Below are 25,474 nucleotides of genomic sequence, written 5' to 3' on the forward strand. Positions count from 1 at the left end.
TAAAACCTGCCCTGTGCCTGTGTCTGGATGGATTGTCTTCTGAATTCCTCAGTCACCTTGTGCGGCAAGTGTTGTTAGACCTATCTGTCACCTAAGGATGCTCAGAAAGGTAGACATTTGTCTGAGATCACACAAGGATGGGGTGTCCAAGCCAAGATTCAAACCTCAGCTTAAGCACAGGCTCTTTTTCTGCTACTCCTTGCTTCTGAGCCTGCAAGCCTACGTATGATGGAAGCTGTTGCTTCCTCTAGACTCCTTCTTGCAGGAGCCCGTCCCTTTGTTCTGGGTAGCTTCAGGGAGGTCCTGAATAACTGCATACCTGCAGATTCACAAGAAAAGGGACTTTAGCTTTGAGACTATAGAGACTACCAAAAGTTCACACCCACTAACGCGGATGATCCCAACTTTTGGAAGATGCTCTTTGTGAAATAGACACCAGCTGGATGTTTCTATTTTTGGATGTGAGCTCAGGCATCAGGAACAGGCTGTATCTTTTTTTTTTTTTTTTTTGGCAGGGCAGGGTGGGTTGAGCTTCAGAGAAGAGGAAGAAAGAAGCAGGGAAGTGGAGCTCCTTTTAGTTCATCCAATTCAAAATGAGCATCGTGGATTTAAGTTACTCACTCACAAGTTCCATTACTGAGTGGTTTTACTTAGATCCAGGCCACTGTAGGTGGAAGATATCCGACCTGTCTTACCTTATTTAATTGTTAATGACCTTTTGAATTTCAGTCTGAGAAAAAATCAAAACAAGCTACCAAACACTTGGTTTGCATGCCATGCTTAGTGCTTTATTTTCTGGGGGTGGTGGAAAGCTCACCGACTTTGGAGTTCGTGAGAAGTGGGTTCAGCTTTCAGCCATGTCATTCATCTGCACAACTTTGAGTAAGTCATCTAACATCTCTGACCTCAGTGTCTTCATTTGTAACATGAGTATACAAATGTCTGCTCTGGAAGGTTGTCATGGTTGTAAAGTGCTTGGTACTTAGCAGACACTTATTAAATGTTAGTTACTTTTTCCTCCCTGCATCACAGTGTGCAAATTCTTTATCTATATTCTCTTAGGTAGAGAGGCAGGCATGAGTGATGACCTGTAAGTTTTAGGACAACTTGGATCCACCCAGATTGCTGGCAGGGACCATCAGCCGTGGTTTGATTCTTAAGCCAATGCCCATTAGGTCATTATGGAACCTGCAGAAGTGATTACTCATGTTACTTTTCCAGTTCACTGCGGAGCAAGGGGAGAGCTTTTCACACTGCTGGCGTTTTGTTGGAGCACAACGATACAAATCACAGATGGCTTCTCGGCAGATGTGGCTCTGTCCAACTGCAGTGTGGGTTTACAAGGGGGTTTAATGAAAACCTGGCACCCTTCCAGGTTTGAATCAATCCTCCAGGGTTCTCAGCTCATGCACGTACGGGCCAGTCTGCAAATGCCCACCCTGTGGACAGTGTGGGGAGCGCTAGGGTGAAAAGTACTGACCTGGGAAACAAAGCCAAACCGCTCTGGCCAAGTTCACAGGCTTGGGGCCTGGGAGGTGGAACAGTGACGTGGAAGGGAAGTTGGTAGGAGGAGGGAGGCCTGCATCTGGAAGATGTCCAGGTGGCGGCTGCCTAGCTGGAGGGGATCTGGGCTCAGGACAGAGCGATGGATTTCCCAGCTGCTTGGAGCTCGTACTCTTTTCTTCTTTGCCATGGGTTAGGCCAGATGGAGTGAGCAGGAGCCACAAGTCCGGGATATGGAATCAAAAAATAGTTTCAATTTCCTTGATGAGATTGATTGGAATTGGATTTGACTATCGTTGCTTCTGCTTGATATGCGATTACTTTTCAAATGGCCAGCTTACTCTTTCTCATCTATTTTCTTTTGGCTTCGATGTCATCTCCTTGGAGAAGCCTCCTTTGACCACCTCCCTGAAAGAGAACCTCCGAGCTCTTTGCCATAGTCTCCTCGCTGTGTGTTGCTCTCATAACATATCATAGGGCACATCTTTATTTGCCTGTTTGCTTTCTGTTTTGATCCTTTAGTAAAACGTGTCGCTCCTTGAAAGAGCTCTTAACAAATGTAGCCCATTGCCCAGTGGAGTCCCCGGCACATAGTACACAGTCCATAAATGTTGTTGGAAGAATGAGTACATTTCAGGACAAGAATAAGATAGATCCGTGTTTGCCACTTAGTACCACTATTAATTAGCTGTAAAACTGTCCAAATTAATTCATCTTTCTCAGTCTGGCATACTTTATCTGTAAAAGGGATAAAAATACAATGGAGGGTAGCAGTTTATGTAGTGTCTAGCACATAAGAAATAGTCACTGAATTGAGGCTATGATTGCTCAGTCTTTGAAGAGTTACATTCACCACCAACAAAAACGTACCAGGATTTCTCTTCAACTAATATCTACTGAGATCTAGCATACACCACACTAGCGCTTTTACATGCATGCATTATGTTAGGTGATTCTTTCTTTCTTTTTATTTATTTATTTTATTTTTATTGAAGTATAGTCAGTTTACAATGTTGTGTCAATTTCTTGTGTGCAGCATAATGTTTCAGTCATATATATACATACCTATATTCATTTTCATATTCTTTTTCATTACAGGTTACTACAAGATATTGAATATAGTTTCCTGGGCTGTACAGTAGAAACTTGTTATTTATCTAGTTTATATACAGTAGTTAGTGTCTGCAAATCTCGAACTTATCTTAGATGGTTCTTGACAACAACCTTGGGTGAGATCTTTCCCCTTTTAGAACAAAAGAAACAGAAACTCAGAGAGATTCAGTGGCTTGAGCAGGTATACATAGCTACTGAGCGGCAGACGCAGCATTAACTCCATTTCTATTTTTAAAGCCATAATTTCCCCCCATAATTCCAGGCTGCTTCCTATTAACACTCACTCTGGATAAATAAACATAAGGAAGCCATGTTCTCTGTCCTCTGGGGGTTCTGGTGATAAGACATATGTAAGAGTAAAGTGAACAGTAATAAAAGCTAATGGTTTTTTTTCATGCTGCTTTGAAGTTTACAAAGCTTGTCCCAGTATTTACAACACATTCAAGTTTAAAAAAATTATTATCCCGGATATATAAAATAATTCAAACAAGTTCATAAGAAGATGACAACTTAGTGGAAAAATTGACCGATTGTGAACAGGCCTTTCAAATAGCCAATAATCACATGAAAACATGTTTGGCATTACTGGTCAGGGGGCAATTCACATGAGAACAGTGAGATACATTTCCTATCCATTGGATTGGCAAAAGTAGCAGAGAATACCAAGGCCTGATGAGGATAAGGAGACCTGGGAACCAGCCTATCACGCTAGTGGTGCTAGAAATTGGTAAAAATCAGTTTGGGAAGCAGCTGGTAATACCTAAAGAGGTGACTGTGAGCATGCCCTTGGAACCAGGGCTTCCTGCATGAAGTAAAAACCTGAGAGAAACTCTTGCATATGTGCAGAAGGAGATGCACAAAAATGATTTCAGCATTTTAGATAATCCTGAAATACTGGAAGCCATCTAAGAGCACATTAATAGGAGAATGGATCAATAAACCGGGCATCTGTAAAAGAAATATGAAACAGCAGCTGCAGGGGTACAGCAGAGCTCCACTCTGTGACGGGGATGAATTGCAGACACCTACTGTTAAATAGATACGTGCCAGTTGCAGAAAGGCAGACAAGATGATATCACTTATGCACGTTTCAAAAACATGTAAATCAACCCTGCGTGTTTAAAGTGAGCTGTCTTTATGTGCCATAAAGATCTGGTCAGGAAGAATACACGCCACTGCATGATAATAATGACTTCTGGGGAGGAGGGTGGCAACTGAGCTCAGGGAAGTTTGCAAAGAGGACTTCTACTGAACCTTCTGCTAAATGTTTTAATTAAAAAAAAATCTGAAGCAAATATGGCAAAACGTTAACATTGTTAGATCCAGGCGGTGGGTTCAGTGTGTTTGTTCTGTTAGTCTTTGAACTGTTCTGTGTGTTCGGGCTATTTTATAAAGCAAGCCAACAGCTGAGTAACCCAGAGCCACTGCCCTAACCTTATCCCATGTGCTCCTCATTAAAGCTCTGGAGACAGCGATGGAAGAGAAGATGCCCTTTCTGCAGTGTCCAATCCTTCTTCTCCTGGCCCTGCCTTTGTGTGTGTGTGTGTGTGTGTGTGTATGGGGGTAAAGTAAACTGCTGGGCAGGTGGGGAAGAGATGAAATGATTTTCATTAGGAAGGTCCTGCTACTCTGGTGGGGCAGGGATGTGGGTCAGAGAAAAGGGGGAGAGGACCCGGAGAGCAAGAGGTGCTGAGGTTTTGAGAAACACCTGAAGAAACTGAGGTTCCGAGATGAGGAGTAGTTTATCCAAGGTCACAAAGAGGCAGAGCTGGAATCTGCTCCTGGTTACCTACCCCCACACATTCAGACCACAGGCAAGTGTGTGCTAGGGACACGAGCAGGGACACTGGCGCCCACAGGTCTAGGTCAAATCCCAGCTCTGCTATTTAGAAGCAGTGAGGCTTTGGGAGCCCCACCTGACCCTCTGAGCTGGGGTCACTATTAGCTTTCTTAGAGTGACATTGGGAGGAATACATAAAGTGTATAAAAGGGCTAGTGGACTGGTACTATGTCTAACCCTTGGTATTCACTCTGTAAGCAACAGTTACTATCACCACCTGCATCATCATTTCAATTTGTTTCAACCATTCTTTAATAACTTCAATAACTATTACCCTCTCCCCACACCTTCCCCCTCCCCCAACCAATATCAGGGAAGTTTCCCCATAGCAAGTATCCTGTTTATTTATGTCCAAGGATTGGTTTCAGCATTCTAATGAAGTCAGCCAAAATGTCTCCTCCTTCTAGTATCAAGTATTCCAAATAATAGCTTCCTCCCTGCCCCAGTGCAACTTTTTACTTTTATTGTATTATCATGGTCTTATAGGTTCTTCTCTTTTATTGTTGTTGAGTGTGCTGTAAATCATTATCATCATTATTTATTTTGATTCCCCCATTGATTTGACCAGTGGGAATTCCTTTCAACCAATGTTTGTTCTTTTGATATGTCTCCAGTGAACTTTGAGTGCTTCCTCATTCTCTGGCACAAAATGTTCCAAACTTACCTTGTAGTTTTCTTGCCCCAGAGTCAGAATCAGCTGTTTCTCCAAGAAGCACCGGTTCTTTTTAGTAGAGAATGATATTTAGAAGCCAAGATTTGACATTATGTGTGCTCTGTATTACTGGGATAACATTGCTTTTGGGCCCTTTCAGTACAGAGCTAAAATAAATAAATGCATATGTGTGTGTATCTACACAACAGAAATGTCTCTACCTCTATTGAAGTTTGTGACGGTTAATTTTATATGTCAGCTTGGCTGGGCACACATTATTCTGGATGTTTCTGCAAGGATGTTTTTGGATGAGGTTAACAATTAAATAAGCTGACTTTGAACTTATTTATAATTGCCTTCCATAAGGTGGGTGGGCCTCATCAAATCAGTTGAAGGCCTGACTAGAAAAAAGACTAATTTCCTCTGAACAAGAGGGAATTCTACAGCAGATAGCCTTTTGACTTGAACCACAACACTGACTCTTCTCTGGGTCTCTAGTCTGCTGGCCCACTCTATAGATTTTGGACTTGCTAGCCTCCATAACTGTGTGACCCAATTCCTTAAACAAATCTGCTTTTCTCTAGATATACACATACCATTGGTTCTGTTTCTCTGGAGAACCCCGACTAAAATGAAGTCTGGTTTCCCTAGTTCAAATCCAGTACCATTGGGTTCTTACTCAGCTTTTATTCGTATTTCTATCTCCCATCTTTTATAGTGAGAATCCTGGTTTCCACAAAAGTTTCCACACACACAAAAATATTTACTCATCTGTTCTAACCCAAACACACATAACTGTCCTGGACTCTGAAAATGTCAGTGTCACAAAAGAAGGAAAGTTGGATTCTGGATTGGGAAAAAGAAAAAACAGCTATAAAGACATTATTGGGAAACTCTGAATATGAGCATGTGTTAGATAATGTTAAACATTAAATTGGGGGGCATCTTAGTGATACCATAATTATAAGAGGTAAGAGATGCATAACGAGTTATTTAGAGACATAGTGTTTTGATGTTGGCAAGTTATGTTAAATGTACAGAGAGAGATTGATCAGGAAAGTGTGTGTGTGTGAGACAGAGAGAGAGAGAGCAAATGTGGTGAAATAGTAACAGTTGGTAAACCTGCATAGAAAAAAATAGGAGTTAACTGGATTATTAACTTTTCTGTTGAAATGTCTCTGAAACTTTTCAGAATAAAGGGACGGGTGGAACGGTAACAGGTATTATCTATCACGTATTATGAGTCTAGCAGCAAGAGCACTGCATCTGAACTACTACGTGCTCGTAGCAAGTGTATTTATCAAGCACTGACTTTGGGCTAGGCTTGTCTTGAGTACTTTACATGCATCATTAATTATTTAATCCTCATCACAATCTTCTGAGGGAGCCAACGTTACTTTACAGTTGAGGTATCTGAGGCTCAGGGAGGCACAGCATCTTGCTTCAAGTCTCCCAGCTAGCAGGGTGGGAAACAGAGGCTCAGAGAGAGGACTGAGCTGCCCAGACCATCAGCTACATAGTGGCCATGGCCAGGGTTAGGACTGAGGTGTCTGATTCTTACTCTGGGGCTTGGTCTGTTATATCGGAAAGGTTCTTCCTCCTTGCTTCCTTGCCCACTGGGACTCCATTTACATTTAAAGAAAGGACTCTGCCAGCTCTGCTAGACTCACTCAAAGAGAAAAGATTTTGTTTCCCTATTCCGCTTTGAAAAAGATACGGCATCCAGCTTCCTGTCCTGTGGCTTTTACCCAGAGCATTTGTATGCATTCTCAGCAATGCGTGATCGCCCTCGTTATTGGGTCACAACTTTATCAGATTCAAGAGATGGGAAAACCCACGCCAGCAGCGGAGGCTTTGGATGAAGGGTAGGCAGTCTCATTCATCACCAGAGGGACACTGATGCTTTGTCTGCTTCTGGCTATTTGCACACAAGTGGAGAGTTAGCCTGGTAAAGTGTTCTGTGAACTGAGGGTCATGACCCTTTAGTGGGTCTTGAAAATCAACTTAGATGGTGCCCCACCAGCATGTAAAAAGCGATTTTTAGAATCCGATTGGATACAGTAGAAAATATCAGTGTATGTGCATTATAAAAGTAGGTGTTGTTTTCTGAATACACATACACAGACACGCACAGATAGACACAGATGCATAAATGTATGTTTGTTTTGGGTGATGGTGTAAATTTCATTTCTTATTATGAGTCACTGTTAAAACAATCTGAAGGCTGCTGGTTTAAGACAGGAGTCCCAATGCCTACTTTTGTGAACCAAGTTTATCAGAACGCAGTCTATCCACTAGTGTGTGTACTGTCCTTGGCTGCCGTCAGACTACAGTGGCAAAGTTGAGTAGTGATGACACACTGAATGGCCCCTAAATCCTAAAATATTTACTGTTTGGTCCTTCACAGAAAAATCTGCCAGCCCCTATGGTCTGGGATATTGAAGCAAAACCTTCTAATTCAAAGCCAAATAAAGCTCCCATTGTATACAATCTCCAGAATTTCTATCTCTAGCATTTCTCCCCCAGTGATCATCGAAGTGGTAGTATTCACAGATAGAGTCATGAAAATGCATATATAAGTACAGAAAAGTAGGCATGGCAAAAGCAATTATCACCTTACTCTATATTTCTAACATAATACCGGGAGCATTCAGAGGCAGGGCCCTGAGAGCACACGGCAAACAGAATGACCTTTCCAACCTAGGAAAGTATGTTGATGTTTAACCTCATTGCACTCCACCAGACGTTTCCTTGCACAAATTTTCAAGTGAGCTATTTCAATCCTGCATTCATCTTGGGGGCCACATGTCTTATCCAAGTTAAATATTTCCAGAAAATAAATGTCTAGACGCCGTCTCATATAAATTAAGCACCCGGTTTTTAAAGATTTCTAGCAGACCTCCTTTCTGTTGTGTGGGTGAGTATAATTTGACTCCTGTGAGAAGTCCTGGGGCAGATTTGATGTGTCTAAGCCTGTGCCCCGGCAGGTGGCTAAGGAGCGCCGCTGAGTCATTAGTGGACAGGGCGGGGTGGGGGAGGGGAACGGGACGGGGTGGGCGGATGGGACTCGGAGGATGTTCCACGGAAGAGCAAAGAGCTCCCCTTCCCTGAGGGTCATCGTTTCCAAGGATCTTGGATGAAAAAGTCCTTGTAGGTTGAAATCTACTTCAGGGAGGCTGGCCATCTTTGTTGATCCTCTCTTGGGAGAATAAAGAAGATTGAGTTACCCTACATGAAGATCAAATTCTGCTATATCTCTTTGACTTCCCATTTTGTTCATGTTTGAGGGTTTTCAAACCACGGCTTTGTTTGACTCAAGTGAGCTATTTTTAATGCTTTTGATATTTCTAGTACTTTCTTTGATAGGCACTTCTGTATCACTGTGATGGAAATTAGCTCCCCCCCCCCCCCCATTTAGGAATGAAATCTTTAAGAAAGATCAGACACTTAAAAGAAAGATCAAAATGGTTTTCAAGTTGCTCATTACATTGGTAATATGTATTTGTATTTTACGTGTTACATAAATAAAATATTTATATGGTAGAATTTTATACTATATAAAATATTATAAATATTAAAATTTTAAATAAAATATAAATGTAATAAATATGTTATAATATATTTATATATAAAATACATAAATGTAAATATTTTATATATAAATGAATTACCTAATATATTTTATTATATATTCTTCTATATTTTTAGCTACACTTGAAAAGAATTCCATAGGAAGGAATTTATAATGGAATATATTGAATCCACCTGGAATTCTGTGTAGGGCGATTCAAGAAGTAGTCATTATATTCTGCTTTTCTAGATTTTTGCAAAATCATTCACAGTCTTCTTTTAGGCATCATACTTTACTTTTTTTTTAAGGAGAAAATTTAGGAGGAGATTCAGAGAGTGGAGAGACAAAAGAAAGGAAGGTTACATTTCATTAAGATATATGTAGAAGTTCTTTATTCTCCTTTTCCCAAATCCCACAAATAAGAAACAAAAAGATTTCTGGGTATAGCACTGTCTTCCACTTACTCATTCAATGACTGTTTAATAGATGTGTACCCAGGCACTGGGCCAGGCGCCAGGGAACAGAAAGAGCGAGGGGTAGGCTTTAATGGGACTTACCATGCAGAATGGGTGAGGTGGGGAGAAGATACAGAAATAAACAAGTAAACAAGATCATTTCAGACAGTGGGAAATACCAGATAATGTGCTGGAAAGAGTGGACATGGGCTTGGGTAACCTGGAAAGTTTTCTCCAAAAAGGTGATGATGGAATTGAGTCCTGAATGGAGAGAAAGTCAACCTTACAGATCTGAGAGAAGAGTGTTAAAAGCAGAGGAAAGAGCTGGTGCAAAAGTCCTGAGGAGGGGGCTTGGGCAGGGCTTCATGCTGAGGTCACATCTTGGATGAATAATCTTAGATTACTGTATTTAAAAGTAGGCTTGAGGGACACCTGTCTCTTAAGAATCTTGTAGGAAAGGGGTTCGGTGGTCAAATGACTTTGGAAATTGGATGGGGCTAATGATGATGCCTTTTTGCTGAACTGGCTCCCTACCCCACCCCAGTAAACTCCATAGTGAAGTGGTTGGGTTTAACTGCTGACAGTTCTCTGAATTCTGAATCTGAGGGTCTATGGGAGATTGGATTTTCCAAAGATGGCCACAGCAATCTCTCCCATCCCATAGGCTCTTCTTACAATATAACCTTGACATTCATGATTTTAACTGTGGGAGTCTAGTTTCTTCCCCTTAAATCTGGATGGGCTTGTGACTAAACTAGCAGTGACTCTATGTGACTGCAGAGACCAGGTCATCCAAGGCAATACAGCTTCCATTTGATTCCATTGCACTGGTAGCTCTTAGAACCACCTGCCATGCTGTGAGGAAGCACAGGCAGCTGCATGGAGAGGCTTCCCATACGTGTTCCAACTGACAGCTTCAGAGGTTGTCACCAACTGTCATCATCAATCCCAGATACGTGAGTAAAGGTGTCTTCAGATGACCCCTGCTCCCACCTGTAGAGTCACCCAGCCTAGAGTCCTCCAGCTCAGGCCCCCGACATGGAGGAGCAGAGAGCAGAAGTGACCACCACGCCCTTTCCAGATTCCTGACCCACAGAATCTGGAAGCACAATAAAAGGATTGCTGTTGTACACTCTCAAGTTTGGGGTGGGTTAATTCACAGAAGCAGACAACTGGGCAGATCCTTAGTGCCTCTATTTTCAGCTGTGGACACTGGTGGTCCCTTCAGGCAAGAAAGAGTACCACTCAGGATCTGGTGCTGTTGTGCTAAAAAGTCAACCTAGTGGAATCCCAGAGCACAAATCCTTTACCACCAAGATGGGCCAGCAGGCTAGACTATTCAGATAGGCCAAGCTGGGCCCCCAAAAGGCTCTGCTCCCCTCCTGTACATCCTTGCTGGCAGGAAGCCAGCCACCATCTGTGTCCCTGCACCCTCTACCTAATGGCTTTCTGGCTACCTGCCAGAATAAGACCCCTCTTCCGCACGGCCTTGTGCAGAGCCAAAGACGGGCATCATCTTCTTATGTTCCAACCAAATTCAGTCATTTGCCATTCTTTAAGGGTGGCCTACAGAGTTCCACCTCAAAGGATTTGTTCACGAACACCTCCCCTGCCTCAAAGTCCATATGCAAATACAGCCACCTCAGCTGGGAAGAATTCTATTATTTACCTCCTTCACAGTTTATAGCATGCGGTTTAATAACATGGCCTCTGGAAGTATTCTGCCTGATTCAAATCCTTGCTCAAGAACTTAGTAGATTATGAGCACATTACTTAAAATGTCTAAGATTTAGTTTCCTTATCTGTAAAATGTGGGTGATGATAATAGTGCATATTTCATGGAGCTAGTACGAGACTCAAATGAGTTAATTTATGAGAACATTGAAAAAGCAGCTGGCTCATAGTAAACACTGTAGTAAATATATACAGATGAAAAACAATATAATATAGATATAGGAAATATACAGACTGTGTATAGGCTAGATATTGGTAAGTATGCATACCCATATAGGTATACATAGTATATATAATATATGCATATATAGTAGATATATAATTATTTAAAATACATACATATATTTCTTAAAGTCCTTGCTACCCTCAATATTATATTACTTGCATCATAGCCATGTGGATATGCATATTCCTTATCTACTTACCCTGCAAACTCATTGATATGAGTGAGCAACTCATAGTCACGGTTGTTGCATCTTGGCATAATGGTCTGTCTCCTCCAGGGGAGGGTATGTGCCTTGCTCACTTCTGCGACTTCAGAATCCAGCACAGCCTTGACCACTGTAAGAGCTCTATCAAGGTTGCTTGAATTAATGAATGGCTAAGTGGGCTAGTCCGTGCAGGATGAGTCAGTGGGATGTGCAGCCTAACAGTGTGATGTTGAAAGTCAATGTTTTCATCCAAGAGCTCTCTGATCATCCATTGCCTCAAGTGGCAGAAGGTCTGAGACAAGTCCCCGTGATCTGACATAGTCTCTGAGAGGGAGCCAAGGTCAGAGACATCTGAGTCAGTCCTGAACCACGCAGGGAAGGCTAAAGCCATGAGAGCTTTTACTGTGCTGTGACATCATCTCCTGTCCATTTATAAGGGTGAAAGGGGTTTACCAGTGGTCCAGGGAATTCAGAAAGAAAAAGCACTTCAACCTTCTCCATACATTTAAGAATGTAAACGGCCCCAGGAAATGAGTTGGATGCTGAGGTAATTTCCTAGATGGGCTTGCAAAATTCATTTGTCATCAATTTCAAGGCAAGTGCAAAGAAACTGGAAACACGGATGTGGATGGTTCTGGAAAGTGAGAGGGTGTGGGGAAGACATTATTCTTAACACCCATGGTCTGAGTAGGGACTTTGGAAACATGACTTCCTAAGCCTAGGGCCAGATCAGGCTGCAAGGCTTGGGCACTTGAATGTGGAATATGGAGGGAGGAGTGGGGACTAAGAGGAGGGCAGTCCACCTGCAGTGCCACGACGGAATGTGGAGTCTCATGCATCTAAATATTTTTAATATACCCCCTCTGGCAGACAATGCTATGGACATGGAGATCAGTATAATCACTGTCCTCAGGGAATTAATAATCTAACACGTACTAAGTGTGGTGAGAGAGGGAAGCAGAGGGGCTGTGGAAACAGAGAGGAACCCAGATCTAACCGGCCAACACGCATAGGTCCCGCCGGTGGTGGAGAGAACCCTTCACTGATGACTCCCAAGTGCCTGCTGGGGTTAGCTTTCTAAGCTGCTAATGTGACCATATTATTTCCTTCTTATACCACCTTTTTACAATGATAATTTATATGGACTGAACGTTTGTGTTCTCCCAAATTCATATCTTGAAGTCCTAATCCTCAGTGTGATGGTATTTGGAGGTGGGACCTTTAGGAGGTAATTAGGTTGAGACAAGGTCTTAAGAGTGGATCCCCCACGATGGGGTTAGTGCCCTTATAAGAAGAGACTGGAGAGCTGTCTCTCTGTCTGTCTGTTTCTGTCTCTCTCTTTCATGTGAGGCTACAACAAGAAGGTGGCCATCTGGAAGCCAGGGAGAGGGCTCTCAGCAGCGCCTGACCATGCTGGTAACCTGATCCCAGACTTCTAGCCCCTCAAACTATGACATGTAAAATGCTGTTGTTTAAGCCACCCAGTCTATGGTATTTATTGTAGCAGCCTGAACTAAGACAAAAATTAAAAATAATCATGGCTAACATTTGCTACTGTGTGTGAAGCTCTGTGCTAAGTTGTTGTTGCTGTTGTTGTTGTTTAAATTTGCACTGACATTACATGCATAACTCTCTGTTGCTTATATGCACTATCTCAGCTTTCTTGGCAAATCATTCAAGGCTCTCCGTGATCTTCCTCTGACCCTTGTTTTCCAGTTTTGTTTGCTGCTACTCCCCCACAGGAATCTTGAACCACAGGCATGCCTGAATGATTGCAGTTTCTTCCAAAGATGCATCCATGCTTTGCATCTGCTGTTCTGCCTGCTCGGGTGGTGCCTTTCTGCACCTTGTCCGTGAGGTCTGTCCTCGTCCCACTTCAAGGCTTGGTTCTCCGGCTGCTTCTATGGGGAAGATTTCCCTTTCTCTCCAGGATGGAATTTCCCTGCCCTGGGTGTCTTTGTGTATGCTGCTCTAGTGGCCTGGAACGCTCTTCTTCTAGTGGCCATGAACTTCTCTTTCCAAACCTATCTCCCGGATAATTATATGACATGATAGAGGTCTTAGCTAACACTACCATGGTAATCATATTGCAATATATCAATGTATCAAGTTAACAGATTGTACACCTCAAACTTACACAATATTGCATGATGCTGACATTGCAATTAAAAAGAAATCTGTCTCCAGAATCACCCCAGGCATGAAGACTTTGCTGACTCACCTGAGATAATGAGCCTTACCCTTCTCGATGCTCCCACTTGGCAAGTTTCTGTTGTTCAGCCTGTGTGTGATACTGGACTGTGAGCTCCTTGAAGACAGGGGCTTTGGTTCTGTTTCCAGATCGACCCTTGGTAAATGTCTGGCAAATGAATGAGTGGATGCATGCGTCACATCATGTTGTATTTAATCTGCCTACATACCACGGTGCACCACTGTATATCATGAGCCCCTTGAAGGCAGAGATTTTTTCCGCTGATCTATTCTGTTTCGTCGTATTCCATTTTTTTTTCCTCTCCAGCACTGCTATTCACACTGAATAAGTAGGAGGCAATATTTGTTAGGTGAGTGAGTCAAGACTCAGAAAACTCATCTACCCGCCTTTGGGTTACTTTTTAACTTTATGTAAGGAAATAAAGGGACACAATTAAGACTCTATGGGGGCGTCAAAGGAGCACCTTACAGGAAGCCCTGAGCCCTGGGCTCTGGACCCAGAGTCTTTACCATGACCTTGGCCAGTCACTTACTCAAGTTGAATTTATTTTCTGGGAATGATTTGTCAGCTAGACTAATAATATCTAACACACAAAGTGGTTTTGAAGACTGAACAAGACAGTATACATAAAATGCCTGGCACTTGAAGGTGCTCAACCAATGTTAATTTCCTTTTCCTTGGTTATTAGTGTCATAACATGGCTTCAATTTGGTTAGTTCCTTAAAAGCAACGTTCTGTAGGTCTTTGAGCATTGTAGGCAGTCTAGTGATGTCCCTTGTCAGCTAGGTGTCAAATGGTGCCCTTGAAACCTGACACTGGTCTTTGCCAGGAAGATATTAGCTTACTCCTAACTTACTCTATTTTGGGATTTGATGGCTTTGGAAAGAAGATAACAGCTGACTTTTATGCAGATAGTAGATGGCTGTGCTCTGAAGAAAAGTGCCAAAACCTCAACTAATGCCACTTGGAAAGAACTCAGCAAGCTCTGAAGTTGGGCATTCAAAGGCTATTATTTTCATGCCAACATAAGAGTTTATTCAGGAAGCTGAAAAAAAAAAAAAAAACCCATCTCATAGCAGTGACCTCCAAGGAAACTGGAAAAGTCTCTAACTTTGCTGCTTGCACATGTTTAACAGTCAGGAAGATGGAAAAAAGGTGCATTTGTCAGGAGAGTCTCGGTTATGCTGTCATTACAAATAACTTCAAAATTTCAGTGACTTAAAACAGGTTTTTGTTTTTTTTTTTAATGAATGCTACATATTGATTACGTGGAAGCAGATTTCTGTTGTTCTCATTCCAGAACCCAGGCTGGTGTGCTGTTGCCAGTCCTTGCCGCAGGGGCATAGGTCATGGTGAATCACACCCCGCTTCTTGTAACTTCTGCCTGGCGGTGACAGATGTTACCTCTGCACACATTTCATTGGCTGAGCAAGTCATAAGGCCTTATCAGCTTCATGAAATGAGGAAGTGCCATCTTACCCTGATTTCTGAAAGAGAAGCACCAGAAGTATGAGGGAGGCACAGCAGAACAGAGTGAGTAGATTCAAGAGGTACTTGGAGAGTAGAATTAACAGGATTCAGATGTAGGATACAAGGGAAAGGAAGAAGTTCAGGGTGATGCCTTGGTTTCTGGTTTGGATGACTGAGTAAAGATGGTGCAATTTACTGAAGGAGACTCCTTTTGGAACATGTTGCATTGGCTCTGTCTGAAGGCAGCCAGCAGGAGATGTTAACTAGGAGTTGAATATGTGGATCTGGAGCTTAGGAGAAACATACTGGCTGGAGGTAAGTGTCTGGTGGTTATCAGCTCAGAAGTGATGGTTGACACTAAGGGAGAGCAGCTAGAGTAAAACCTAATGGAGACACGTATGGCAATATCAAGTGTTGGTAAGGATGTTGAACAATGTTTCAACAATATTTATGCAATGATGATGGAAGTACGAACTGATACAACCATTCTGAAAACCAATTTTTAACCCAGCAAAAACGTGCAAACCATCCCATCCAGCAATCCTGGTCCTGATTGTATATCCTAGACAATTTCAGAGATGATGTATAAAGTTCACAGCAGCATTGTTGTACTAGCAAAAATGGGACACAAGGCAAACATCCGTCGACAATAGAAAGGCTAGCTAGCTCAATAAATCGTGGAACATTTGTACAATGGAATTATGAGGCAATAAAAAAATAATGAAACAGAACCTCAGAAACAACATAGATGAACCTTAAGAACATAATGTTAAGTAGAAAAAAGAAAGTTACAGAAGAAACATCTAGTATAGTTCCTTCCATACAAGGTTCAGATGCTTGCAAAACTAAACATCTGTGGAAAAACTTTCAGAATAAGTGAGGAAATGATAAACACAAAAAATCAGGAAATGATTGTCTCTGTAGGGAAAGGGTAGGGGTTAGGATCCCAAAAGTGTACATGGGGGGTTTCAAAGATGATTATGATCTTCTGTTTCTTCAAAAAGGTGGTAGGAACAGGGGTGTAAGTTTTCCTTGTTTCCTTTTCAACTTACATCTATTTCACAAACATTTTTTTTTGTTTCTACTCAATCCTTTTTAATACTGTATTTTAAAGTAATAATCTATAATGTGAAAACCAAAAAACAAAATAAAGGGGATGAGTTGTGGGGCGCAATACATCTCAAAGGGTAGTTAGAGAAAAAGGAGTCTTTAAGGGAGGCTAACTGCCAGAGGCAGCCAGGTGAGAATAATGTCAAAGAAACTAGGAGGAAGGTAATCATTATGGCCTTCACTTATGAAATGCCTTCTTGGTTAAGGTACTTGGTTAAGCACCTTCTGAATTTATTTCATTTACTCTTTCAACAATACTGTGAGGTTGATGTTATTATGTTCTTTTTACATACGAAGGAAGTGAGACTCAAGGAAGTCAAATCATTAGTCCAAGTTTTTATGGCTCATATATGTGGCAGAACTTAGATTAGAACAAGGTCTCCTTGACTAAAAGTCTGAACTCTTAACCACAATGTTTTGTTTTCTTTCCTCCATGGGAATGCAGATTTGACAAGGAGGAAGGAGTCAGCAATATCAGATGTTGCAGAAAAATCAAAGAAAATGGAGTAGAAGTGCGTCCATTGAGTTTGAGAAGGAGGAAGTTACTGTCATCTATCCACAGTAACAGCAGTAGCCTTGGAACGGTGCTGGTGAAATTCAAATTGCATTGGATCAAAGCATGAAGGGGAAAGGAGAAAGTGAAAACACAGACTATAGAATATTCCTTAAAGGAGAAAAATAGCCTTAGGTAAAAGTTGTCTTAGTTTGGTGATAACTGGTAATGTGAGTAACTAGGAGAGCAGTAAGTGGGTTGCAGAATCAGGGATCTGATTTGAATTGGGAAAGAGAGCAGGAGGGCCAGCAAGTAAAAGGCCAGGGCAGGAGAGCCCCACTTCCAACCAGGACGGAGTAACAATGAATGAACGTCACCTCCTTGTAAACAACAAACAAAAGGGTGAAATATACAAGAAGCTGTTCCCCAATATTGACAAAAGGCAGTGCAGGGCTGTGATGCCTGCAAAAAAGTAAATAAATAAGATGAGCCTACATCTCTAAGTGCAGGTTCAGGAAGGGAGAACCTGAATGAGATTGGAGACCTCACTGACTTGAGGACAAGAGCAAAGATGAGCAAGCTGGGGTGTTAGGAACTTTTAGGGTAGAGTCACAGGAAGAAGGGAGCTATGCAGAAAAGTATCTTCAAAAAGCTGCATAGGGGTCCCCTGGAATCTTTGTTGAATAAAAAGTCATATGTGTTTAGAGTAAAAAAAGGCCAGACCAGGAATGACAAGGAGTTATAGTTAGAACAATTCCCATTACTCATAAAAGTCAGGGAAACATTGAAGTTTCAACTAGTCAAATCCAAAAGCCTTGGTGATCACCTGGGGCATTCAATGAAAACTCCAGAGGAATCATCCCTTATTGTGGGCTGAACAATTCCTCCAGTAAAGCCTATTCTGGAACTGCCTTAGAAGAGCCTAAGGGATCAAATGGATTCACAAATCATTTAATTACCTGCAAAATCAAGTGTTTTCAGAAACACATTATGACTGGAGAAGAAAACGATCTCAGATTTAAACATTATGTACTTATTATAAAGTGAAGAGAAAAATCACATGATCATCTCAGTAGATGCAGAAAAAGCATTTGACAAAATACAACATCCTTTCATGATAAAAACCCTCAACAGAATGGGTATAGAAGGAAAATGTCTCAACATAATGAAAGCCACATACAAGAAACCCACAGCTAACATTATCCTCAATGGAGAAAAACTGAAAGCTTTTCCTTTACAATTAGGAGCAAGACAGGCATGTCCACTTCCACCATTGTCCTTCAATATAGTACTGGAAGTCCTAGCCACAGCAATCAGGCAAGACAAAGAAATAAAAGGCATCCAAATTGAAAAGGAGGACACAAAAATGTTGCTATTTGAAGATGTTGCTATTTAAAGATATAGAAAATCCCAAAGACTCAACCAAAGAACTGTTGGAACTAATCAATGATTTTAGTAAAGTTGCAGGATACAAAATCAACTTACAGAAACCAATGGCATTTGTACACCCTAATGATCTAGCTTCTTGGAGCCTTCCTAATCCAACTTTCGCCATTCTATCTGGCCTCATCCCTCACCACTTCTCTCACCAGGTGTTAAGCTTGTGGCCTCCCATACCTGGCACTCCTGTCAGCCCTATGCCTAATTTCTACTGTCCCTACTCTCTGGGATACCCTTTCTTCATATATTAACTAAATTAAGCCGTCCTTGACTTTCAAGACTGAAGTCACCTGAGAACTCCTCCTGGAAGTCTTTCTGACTCCCCATCCCTCCACTCCTTCACCCCAGGGCTGTGCTGTATACGGCTTGTCTGAGTTCCCATATACCCTACAAAGACCTTGATCATTGCATCTCTCTGAACATATGGAGCGACTTCCTTCTAATCTCATCTTCATTTTGAGAGCATAGATTATTCAACTCCTCTCTCTCTCTTTCACTCTCTCTCTCTTTTCTTTTACACCCAGAACATTGGTTTGCCAACCAATGGGTATCACTAAATATTTGTCGAATGGGCAGACCTGAGAATCACACAATTCATAGCTTATGAAAAGAAACTTCTCCCCAAAGTCTTCCTCAATAGAATGAGACATTCCTCTACATCCTTACCCCACCTCCAATGCTTAGTGCAGAGCCCTGAACAGAGAAGGGATTTAATTAATACTGACATCTTTGTTGAAATGTGCATGTAAAAGAAGTTGCCTTTAATACTTCTTTTTATCTCCAGGTCAAAGACTTTAATTCTCCCTTTGCTTCTGTTAACCTTGTGAACTTGGATATTCACTTTCTCCTCTCTTGGCTTAACTTTCTGCATCTAAATAATGAGAGTGATAAAACCACATAGGATTTTTTTGAGATTTAAATGAGATACCATCTAGATCAAGAACTGCTTGTTGAATTTGAAATTGTCAAGCAGGACTTACCCGAAGGGTGATAACCACAGTTACCTAGAGGTATTCAAGTCTGGCTAACCTGGAGACTCTGTTTCAGAAAGGTTTCATAGGGTATAGAACTGTTTTGAGGTTTGTGTTTGATAGATAATCTTGAAAAAACAGCATGGATTGTGACAAAGACAAGAGAGTCCGTATCTTTTCTCCCTTCTTTCTTCCTCCAGTCACATCTGGCTTAGGTCATCAGGTAAAATTAATTTGTTAGTTTCACCCTGTTGACATCTGTCTCTGTCAGTGCAAACCGCAGGCAGCTTGGGTACAAATCAGCACAAGTGTAGCCTTCTCCCTGGAGAAGCCCAGAGAATATGCCTGGGTCAGGGAGGGGATTTGGGATGAGGGGAAAACAATCTCACAGTGTTGTCTGGGAGTATTTTGGGTGCACTAAATGGCAAAACTTGAGCAAGGGCTACCTCTGGATTTTTATAATAGGCGTCAAACTTCTCTTTTCCAAATAGTAACAAAACGGCAACAAAACAAAGACAACTGCTTTATTTCCTTTTCTGCTTAAAGTGGAAAAGGTTGATTAAAAAAATATCAGTGATGATAGCTATTGTATTTTAAATGTGCACAGTCTTTCTCTGTGAAAGTAACTATTCGTGGTTCATTTGAACCTCACTGCAACTTCTTGGGGTAGATAGGCTAGGCATTACTGCCCTGTTTTGTAGCCAAGGAAAGAAATATTCAAGTTCACGAAGGTTAAGCAATCTGTCCAAGGTCACCAGCTGAGAAGTAGGAGTCTGGACTTGAACTCTAGTTTTCCAAATCCTCTTTGAATGCACAAGACTGTTTGTCTCTTCCATGCTTTTGCTCATACTGTCCCCTCTGCCTGAAACTACATACAGGGAAGGAAGAGCTTTCTAATAGTCATATTAACCAAAGAAGCAATGAGGTAATGAGCTCCTCCTTGCTGGAGAAGGGAAAGCAGGGTGTTGCAGACGAAATCCAAGTATTGAATGGAAGATTAGACTTAACAACCCAGAAGTCCTTTCCAAACCTGTGAGTCAGTATCATTAACCTGAAAGCACTAAAACTAGCAACATAATCGATGGACATGGAAGCCAGGCTGGGTGAGCAGAAGTGTGGGATACAGACTCTGAACCAGAAGAGAGCCTTCAATTTACAAAGTCCCAGAGCAGCATAACCAGAGGGAGCCTTGGCTCAGCTCCCTGCACCAACTGTAGAACCATCTTTGCCCCTCGACCACCTGCTAATGGGGGAAAGCCCCAGCAATTTGGAAAATAAGAGCCTCAAGGTCTGTTCTGGCTCTGAGGATCTGGGAAAAGGTGCATCTTGTTGGGTCCTGGAGTGGACCAGACTCGAGCAGGTCCTAGATTCCACCTCCACTAGACCTCCTCATGACACTTAGGACAGAAGACAACTGACCTGAAGACTTAGCCTGGTCATTTAACAGGGCTCCAGCTAAAATGTGTTGAGAGAAATAACTGACTTCAAGAGTTAACAAGTGAAAAATATATACATATTATCAACAAGTGAATAATGGGCCACATCAACTCTGGTTACTGCTTCCTGAGGCCAAGGTGAAGTGGGTAGGGCATGGACAGACTGCACTAGTTGAAATTCTGGTTCTGTCACTGACTCGAGGTGACCTGGCAAGTTAATCACCTGTCTTTCCCTGTATCCTTATCTCTAACTTGGGGCAATATTCGTGCCCAAGTCTCAGAGGAATAAAACGACTGATGTACATGGCACATTTTAGGTGTTCAATAAAGTCCAATTTCTCTCCCTCTCCCCAGAAGGAACACAATGTCCAATTATTGAAAAGCAAAATGTTGTGTGACATCAGAAATACATAAAAATACTAAGGAAAAAATTTAGGAAATTGTCTACTGCTTTTCTTAGACTGACTATATGAGTGAGGACCAAAGGCTAATGTTTATCATCCATCATTTAGTGCAATTTGAAACAAAAATGGGAATCTGTGGATCATTAATCTGGCTTAAGGGGTCACCCTGTTCAAGGCCAAACCAGTTGCTCTTCACAGCTTTGTCTGCCGTTGGGTTTTCCCCTGCCCTCTGGGAGCCCTTCCCCCACCCCTCGTCCCCTGCCAACATGACTGATGAATTCAATATCCCCCTCTCCCCAGCTGACAGCCCAGAGAGCTGACTCCAATCAACAGGCCCCCTGGTTGCCTGACTCGGGCCTCCCCAATCAGAGGCAGGGACTGCCGTGGACAGACAGACAGGTCTGGAGAGGCTGGTAAGTGAGAACTCCCTGAGGGCCCCTGCCAAGAACCCATTTGATGAAGCTGCCATTCACCCTGTCAGGCTGAGTGTGGGATTCATCAGGACCCAGCCAGGCTGCCCTCCACCCCCATCAGTGTACCCTAAAGGAGTGTTCTTTAAACCTGATTGCTCCAAGGGCATTGCTAAACTCACCAGTTTGTGATCCATCAGTCTGTGACAGTCTGTTATTCCAGAAGCATTTACGCTTTGAACCAGGAAGTGGGAAAAGTCTTCTTGGTGCCATCACAGGACAGAGATTCAGTGGTTTATTGGTGTATCCCACAAATATTTACTCAGCCTGCTGGTTAACCATGGAGATTCACTGAGGATGGGGTGGGGAGTGTTTCCTGGTGGGCCTCCCTACAAAGAAATCCCACTCCATGTAATGGAATCCAGAAATTTAGACCAAAGGACTATGAATATTACTATTGAACATACGAGTCGGGCATTTTACATATCTCCACAGTGTCCCTGTATGTAATTTCACTCTCTTCATTTTATAGATGAGGAAACAGGCTCAGAAGGGCTCAGAGACTTATTTGAGTTCTATAGACAGAAAGAGTCAGAAATGGGATCCAAACCAGTCTGGCTCTAAATCCCATGATCTTCCCCATTTTTGTGACATTACCTGGTCCCATACCTTTTTTTTTTTCAGTTGTTGGTAGGATAAAAGGAAGACAAGGCTGTTTATGGAAGCATATTGAAAAAATATAAATCTCTCTGCTGTAAAAAAATAATATTCTGTAGGGCATCTCAAATTGCGCTGGGTGTCTCTCAGCGGACAATGGAGCACTTGCGCCGACTGACCTCTCCCCCAAGTTCAGCAGGCCTCTCAGGTTACAGGCGTCAAGGCTGCTTTGGAGCTCTGGGATTCTCAACAATTTCCTGGTGTGCTGCTCCTGGGCCCAGGCTCCTGAGTGCGGCTGGACCTGGTGGCACTCTGCTGCCCACAGGGAGATGAGATCGGCTGGGACACTTCCCTGGGGTTTTAATCCAAATAACCACTGGAGTAGGCTATCTTCAATCTGGTGAATATGCTTATTTCTTGTATCTATTTGAAGGAAGCTTCCTTCCCCCAACCTCCCCCTTAAAACAGGAAGTAGAGAGGGCTTTTCTATATTCCGAGAGATTTCTTTTGCATTTCTTAGCCATTCGCTGTAGAGGTTGGTTTGTTCAGTCCAGGAGACATGGAGATGGAGTATTAAGAGACCATGTGAAGTAGCAGAAAATGCACTGAGCTAGGAGTCAGGGTCCCCATGTGCTCCATGATTCACTCACTGGATACCTTTGGGCAAGTTGCTTAACTTCTCCATTTCTCCATCTGTATCTTGGGGATGATAACACTTTCCCATCTTACATAGTCATTGTGTGGGACAAATGTGATAAGAATTTCATTTATTCATTTTCTCCTTCATTCAGTAACTGCTAGAAACTTGAGATACAGTGATGAATTAGAGGGTTGCGGCCAATGCCTAGTTCTAGTGGGAGAGATAGATATAAATCAACATTGATAGAGATAATTGCTGAATGATACTTTGTATGAAGTGATAGGGGAAAGGATTGTGAGGACCTGTGGCTGAAAGTGTCATTTAAGGTGTGTCCTGAGGGATGAATAATAGGTGGTCTAAGGAAGAGGGTGAGGAAGGGCATTTTGGTGAAGTAAAGCACCACGTATCAAGTTGCCAAGGAGTCTGGCACAAACGAGGAGTGGACAGGAGGGAAGACCAATGGGTAGGGTGACCACATGCCCTGTTTGCTGGGGGCAGTCCCTTTTTGGTCTCAGAGTGCTCATTAATAGAGCCTTCGTGCCCACTGTTTGGATGAGAAATTATACAGTCATCTCACTAACGTGGCTGCCGGGCAGTGAACGAAGCGGTGCGCTAAGCTAGGTGGGTGCACAGAGACAGGCTCAGGTTCCATAGGCCACATTAAAGACTTTGGTCTTTACCCCAAGGGCAGTAGGTACCAACTGGAGGGTAAAAAATAGATAACACTAGTTAACATTTATTCAGAACGTCTGGGGGCCTGCACCATGCTCTGTGCTTTAGAAGACGTAGGCAGGTACTCTCGCCAATCCCACGTTGAACTTGAGGAAACTGAGCCTTACAGAGGTCAAGGAACTTGCCCAGGGCCACATCAGCAGCTTCGTGGCAGAGTGCTGATTTGAAGCCAGGCCTCGTTCCAAAGGCTGGGTCTTTAACCCATTTTGGCACTGCCTCCCAAAGAGAAAGTCGTCGGTTATAAATGTATTCCGTTCAAGGGCTTCTGGTTTTCTGAACACCTCGTCGACTTCAGTACATACGTGTTGCAGTGAATTGAGGCCTTGCAGCAACACCTCCTTACTTTACTCTGTGGAATGAGTGGCAGAACTGAGTGTTAGAATGACATCAAAATAGTAGCAATAATGTCCAGAATATTCAGAATTAAGGTCCTAGCTCTGCCAGGTGTGACCTGAGCAAAGCCATTTTACTTCTCAGAGCCAGTCTTCAGTTCTCTGACAGGACAAACCTGGTCCTTCACCAGGCGGTGCCCAGGGACACAGCAAATGTGAAAGGGCCCTGTAAGCTGGAACACACAACGGTGATAATGAAACAAAACACATGCGCAGTGAACTTCCTTCTTACCAAAGGACTGAGTTAAATGATTTATGTGATTTTTTTTTCTTTTACCCCTCAAAATTACCCCCCTATCCCGAGACAGAGGCTGTTATGATTACTGTTTAGCACGTGGGTAAACTGAGGCCCAGAGAATTAAGTAACCTGTCTGAAGTCATGCAGCCAGCACTCAGAGTCAGCCTAGTGGCCCTCACACCATAGTTGGCCATTATGTAAACCAGTAAACAGTGGTATTCACTCCAAAGAGGACAACATGCCATAAATGGCCCTGACCCATTTCTTTCTTTTTTTTTTTTTAACATTTTTTTATTGAGTAATAGTCATTTTACAATGTTGTGTCAAATTCTAGTGTAGAGCACAATTTTTCAGTTATACATGAACATATGTATATTCATTGTCACATTTTTTTTCCGCTGTGAGCTTCCACAAGATCTTGTACATATTTTCCTGTGCTATACAGTGTAATCTTGTTTATCTATTCTGCATTTTAAAATCCCAGTCTGTCCCTTCCCACCCCCCCTCCTTGGCAACCACAAGTTTATATTCTACGTCTACGAGTCTGTTTCTGTTTTGTATTTATGTTTTGTTTTTTTTTAGATTCCACATATGAGCGATCTCATATGGTACTTTTCTTTCTCTTTCTGGCTTACTTCACTTAGAATGACATTCTCCAGGAACATCCATGTTGCTGCAAATGGTGTTATGTTGTTGGTTTTTATGGCTGAATAGTATTCCATTGTGTAAATATACCACATCTTCTTTATTCAGTCATCAGTCTGTTGATGGACATTTAGGCTGTTTCCATGTCTTGGCTATTGTAAATAGTGCTTCTATGAACATTGGGGTGCAGGTGTCATTTTGAAGTTGGGTTCCTTCTGAATATATGCCCAAGAGCAGGATTCCTGGGTCATATGGTAAGTCTATTCCTAGTCTTTTGAGGAATCTCCATACTGTTTTCCACAATGGCTTTCCTTGCTTCCCTCTCCCACTCTTAATGATTTAGATGTCTTCTTTTACAATTTTGTGTTTATTTTTTTTTGTAATCCATGGCAGTTATCTCCTTTCCAGTTATGAGTTTCTCATTTTTGTAGCATCCTGCTTCTTCTCTATTTAGAGAAGACCTGTGAATATTTCTTTTAGCCTGGGTTTAGTTTTTGGTTGTGAAGTTCTTTATCTTTCCTTCTATTCTAAAGGATAGCTTTGCTGGATAGAGTATCCTAGGCTGCATCTTTTTTTCATTCAGGACTTTGAATATATCTTGCCACTCCTTTCTGGCCTGTAGTGTTTGTGTAGAGAAATCAGCTGAAAGCCTTATGGGGGTTCCCTTGTAACTCACACTTTGTTTTTCTCTTGCTGCCTTTAGGATCATTTCTTTATCCTTGACTCTGGCCATCTTGATTATGGTACGTCTTGGTGTGTGACCCATTTCTTTTGAGGGCTCAGGACCCTCAAGATAGGATGAGGATATTCAAGAGGAGATGAGGTGGAAGATGGGAAGGCACTGGCTTGTAGGGCTCTGTCTGGGAAGAGACAGTGCACTCAGGTCAAGGCTCCCTCCTGAGGCCTTGAGGGGGTTTTGACATGC

General features: G+C 42.3%; 1 long non-coding RNA gene across 1 annotated transcript in view; it reads left to right on the forward strand.

Moving 5' to 3' along the window:
* Positions 1-16,548: 16,548 nt before the first annotated feature.
* Positions 16,549-25,474, forward strand: part of LOC105071664 (uncharacterized) — a 294,007-nt gene continuing 285,081 nt past the window's right edge. Inside the window, exons 1-2 of the long non-coding RNA XR_012511253.1 lie at positions 16,549-16,779; positions 21,136-21,248. This is a non-coding gene — a long non-coding RNA (uncharacterized LOC105071664). The remainder of the gene's footprint in view (positions 16,780-21,135; positions 21,249-25,474) is intronic.

Source organism: Camelus bactrianus, chromosome 13 (genome assembly GCF_048773025.1).
Source record: "Camelus bactrianus isolate YW-2024 breed Bactrian camel chromosome 13, ASM4877302v1, whole genome shotgun sequence".
In the NCBI taxonomy this organism is placed as follows: domain Eukaryota; kingdom Metazoa; phylum Chordata; class Mammalia; order Artiodactyla; family Camelidae; genus Camelus; species Camelus bactrianus.